The following is a 4,736-nucleotide window of genomic DNA, read 5'->3' as shown; positions in this document are numbered from 1 at the left end:
ACCTTTAAACCATGAACAAGTCCAAGCCATCACCACCCGTAGAAGTGGAAAGATTGTTGACAAAGGTATCGGTTTTGGGATTCCTAAAGGTATTGTTGAGGAGAAATCTAGGGAAAATGAAGAGGGAATCAAAACACAAGTGACAAATGAGAGTTTGAGTGAAAAGGAAGGCGACATAAGTGAGAGGGAAATGAGTGAGAGATGAGAAGATTCAAGAAAAATTGGAGTTAAAGTGAGTGATTTAGAATTTGTTCCTAGAGCACCATTTCCACAAAGGTTAAGGAAACCTAAACATGATCTTATGAACTCAAAAATCTATGAATTGTTTAAACAAATGAAAGTTAATATTCTACTCCTTGATGCAATTAAACAAGTCCTGTCTTATGCAAAGTTTCTTAAGGATTTATGCACAATCAAAAGGAGATTGAATGTGAAAGAAAGAGCATTTCTAATTGAACATGCTAGTGCCATCATCTAGTTTAAGATCCCTTCCAAATACAAGGATCCTAGTTGTCCTACCATATCATACATTATTGGAAGTCATAAGATAGATAAAGCTTTGTTAGATTTAGGAGCAAGTGTGAATTTAATACCCTACATTGTTTATGAATAATTAAGTTTAGGAGAAATCAAGCCTACTTGAATCACCCTTCAATTAGCTAATAGGTCAATCAAGATTCCCAGGGGTATTGTTGAGGATGTATTGGTCCCAGTAGATAAATTCTACTTTCCTGTTAATTTTATAGTGTTAGACACCATACCTATTCAAGGATCTAATGCTCCCTGATTAATACTTAAAAGTGTATTTTTTTATCAAGGTTTTATGTCATCATTTTGCACTTGAAGTATCAATAACTCCTTAACTAAAGCATGTTTTATAATTATATATCTAATAATATAAGATACCTTTAATTTATGGTAAATGTTCATTTTAAATGCAGGCCTATTAAATAAATGAAAGGATTGATTGATGAATTTAAGAACTGAAATTGAAAGGAAAAATAGATGGCTAAACTTAGAAAAGAGATGTCGGTGCAATCCAAACCGAAACATTGTTTGGTAATTAGGTCATATCTGGAGTTGTAGATCTCAGATTTAGGTCTACTTTATATGGATGGAAAGTTAAGACATAGGCCTACAACTTTCATATGGATCCTAAGACTTAAAAAGGCCATTTTCAAGTCCAAATTATAGCAACAACAAAGAAGTCCGAATCTGTCTTCCAACCCGAGCACTATTTAGTGTTTTACCTATATCTGGAGTTCTAGAAGTCCAAATGACCTGAATTTTTTACAGAAGAAAGTTGAGACAATTTCCTATATTTTTTATGTTTTCCAGTGGCTCCAATGTTGACGTTATAAATGACATCTTGGGCAGACAAAAGAAGATAAGGATTGTCACTAAGTCAAGAGTCGGTCATCCACTCATCAATTAGTCATCAAATCAATAATTCCTAATTTTGGCCTATAAAAGTCTGCATTTGCCATTCATTTAGGCATCTTGGTGTCCATATCAAGATCATGCTCTTGCTTTCTCTCTTTGTATTTTTTGTAATGTTTATGCTTTGCTTTCATTAATATCAAGTTTATGCCTTTCATTTCCTTTCATTTACTTAGTTCACTCTTATCTTATTTATGTTCTTATTTTGTTTATTTTTTTTCTTTCATTATATTTAACTAATTTTATTATGTCAAGGTGAAAATGTTACATTAATGGTGTAAGAATAAGTATAATGTAAACTCAATATGGACTTTAATGTTTGATACTAACATATTTTGTATTTGTTATCTTGTTCACTCTTTAATACTTTGCTTGTTAAATGACTAATCTTGATTTATGTTGTATAACACTTGGTACAACAAATGTTTGGCACTTTCATAGTTCATACTGTATGGTATAATTGACACCTAAGCTATGAAAGGAACTTGATTTGTTGTTAACATAAGTTATAATCATGAATGCTTGACGAGATTTACAAGTATTAGCATTAATCAAATAAGATGACTAATGTGATTGATTAGTACTTAAAAGTGCATTTTTATCAAGGTTTTGTATCATCATTTTGCACTTGAAGTATCAATAACTCTTTAACTAAAACATGTTTTATAATAATATATCTAATAATATAAGATACCTTTAATTTGTGGTAAATGTTCATTTTAAATGCAGGCCTATCACATAAATGAAAGGATTGATTGATGAATTTAAGAACTGAAATTGGAAAGACAAAGAGACGGCCAAACTTAGAAAAGAGATGTTGGTGCAATCCAAACCGGAACACTATTCGGTAATTGGATCATATCTGGAGCTATAGATCTCAGATTTAGGTCTACTTTATATGGATAAAAAGTTAAGACATAGGCCTACAACTTTCATGTGGAGCCCAAGACATAAAAAGGTCATTTTCAAGTTCAAATTGTAGCAACAACAAAGAAGCGTGAATCTGTCCTCTAGCCTGAACACTGTTCAATATTTTGGCCATATTTGGAGTTTTAGAAGTTGAAATGAGCTGAATTTTTTACACAAGAAATCTGAGATAATTTCCTACAACTTTCATGGTTTTACACAGTAAATGAACTCTTTGTTGATAAAAATTTATTTTGTGCAGGTACTGTCTCTTACATTGGTTCTCCATGGTATGCTGACATAGCAAATTACCTAGCCACAAGTTAGATTCCTTCTTATTGGTCTAAACTTGACAAATAAAAATTCTTGCGCAATGTGTGTACCTTTTTTTGGGATGACCCCTACCTATTTAAATATTGTCCTGACCAAATTGTTAAGCGGTACATCCCTGATCATGAAATTCCAAGTGTCATTAATTTTTGTCATGCATTAGCCTGTGGTGGGTTTTTCTCTTCTAAGAAAACCATTGCCAAGATCTTGCAGTATGATTTTTATTGGTCCACCATGTTTAAAGATGTTCATGCTTTTTGTGTTGCATTTGACCAATGCCAACGACTAGGTAACCTCACTAGGCGTAATATGATGCCCCCTAACCCCATTCTTTTTTTGGAAATATTTGATTGTTGGAGGATTGATTTCATAGGACCTTTTCCAAGTTTCTATGGCTACCAATTCATCCTTGTAGCTGTTGATTATGTGTCTAAATGGATGGAGGCCATTGCATCTCGAACTAATGACCATCAAGTTATGGTTAAATTCTTGAAAGAAAATATTTTATCTCATTTTAGCATGCCTCGAGCTATGATTAGTGATGGAGAAAAGCATTTTTGTAACAAGCCTGTTGGGATGTTGATGAGAAAATATGGTGTAATTCACAAAGTTAGTACCCCCTATTACCCACAAATTAGTGGCCAAGCTGAGTTGGCAAATAGGGAGATCAAGAACATTTTAGAGAAAACTGATTAGTACTTAAAAGTGCATTTTTTATCAAGGTTTTATGTCATCATTTTGCATTTGAAGTATCAATAACTCCTTAACTAAAACATGTTTTATAATTATATATCTAATAATATAAGATACCTTTAATTTGTGGTAAATTTTAATTTTAAATGCAGGCCTATCACAAAAATGAAAGGATTGATTGATGAATTTAAGAACTAAAATTGAAAGGACAAAGAGATGACCAAACTTAGAAAAGAGATGCTGGTACAATCCAAACCGAAACACTATTTGATAATTGAGTCATATTTGGAGCTATAAATCTTAGATTTAGGTCTACTTTATATGGATGGAAAGATTTAGGTCTACGGTCATATCTGGAGCTATAGATCTCAGATTTAGGTCTACTTTATATGGATGGAAAGGTAAGACATAGGCCTACAACTTTCATATGGAGCCCAAGATCTAAAAATGCCATTTTCAAGTCCAAATTATAGTAACAACAAAGAAGTCCGAATCTGTCTTCCAGCCCGAGCACTATTCAGTGTTTGACCCATATCTGGAGTTCTAGAAGTCCAAATCAAGTTCCTTTCATAGCTCAAGTGTCGGTTATACCATACAGTATGGGCTATGAAAGTGCCAAGCATTTCTTGTACCAAGTGTTATACAACATAAATCAAGACTAGTCATTTAACAAGCAAAGCATTAAAGAGTGAACAAGATAACAAATACAAAACATGTTAGTATTAAACATTAAAGTCCATATTATGTTTACACTATACTTATTCTTACACCATTAGTGTAACCTTTTCACCTTGACATAATAAACTTAGCTAAACATAATAAAAGAAAGAAAAATAAATAAACAAAATAAGAACATAAAAGTTAACTAAGTAAAGGAAAGGAAATGAAAGGCATAAACTTAATATTAATGAAAGCAAAGCATAAACATTACAAAAAATACAAAGAAAGAAAGCAAGAGCATGATCTTGATCTGGAAACCAAGATGCCTAAATGCATGGCAAATGCCTCCTTTTATAGGCCAAAATTGGGAACTATTGATTTGATGACTAATTGATGAGTGGGTGGCCAACTCTTGACTTGGTGACAATCTTTATCTTCTCTTGTCTGCCCAAAACGTCATTGATAACGTCAAAATTAGAGCCACTTGAAAACATGAAAGTTGTAGGCAATTGTCTCAGATTTCTTTTGTAAAAACTTCAGCTCATTTTGACTCCTAGAACTCTAGATACGGCCAAAATACTGAACAGTACTCGGGCTGGAGGAGAGATTCGGGCTTCTTTGTTGTTGCAACAATTTGGACTTGAAAATGACCTTTTTAGATCTTGGGCTCCATATGAAAGTTGTAGGCCTATGTCTTACCTTTCCAT

Source organism: Populus euphratica, unplaced genomic scaffold (genome assembly GCF_000495115.2).
Source record: "Populus euphratica unplaced genomic scaffold, PopEup_1.0 scaffold342.1, whole genome shotgun sequence".
Classification (NCBI taxonomy): domain Eukaryota; kingdom Viridiplantae; phylum Streptophyta; class Magnoliopsida; order Malpighiales; family Salicaceae; genus Populus; species Populus euphratica.
This window is presented reverse-complemented; position numbering follows the sequence as displayed.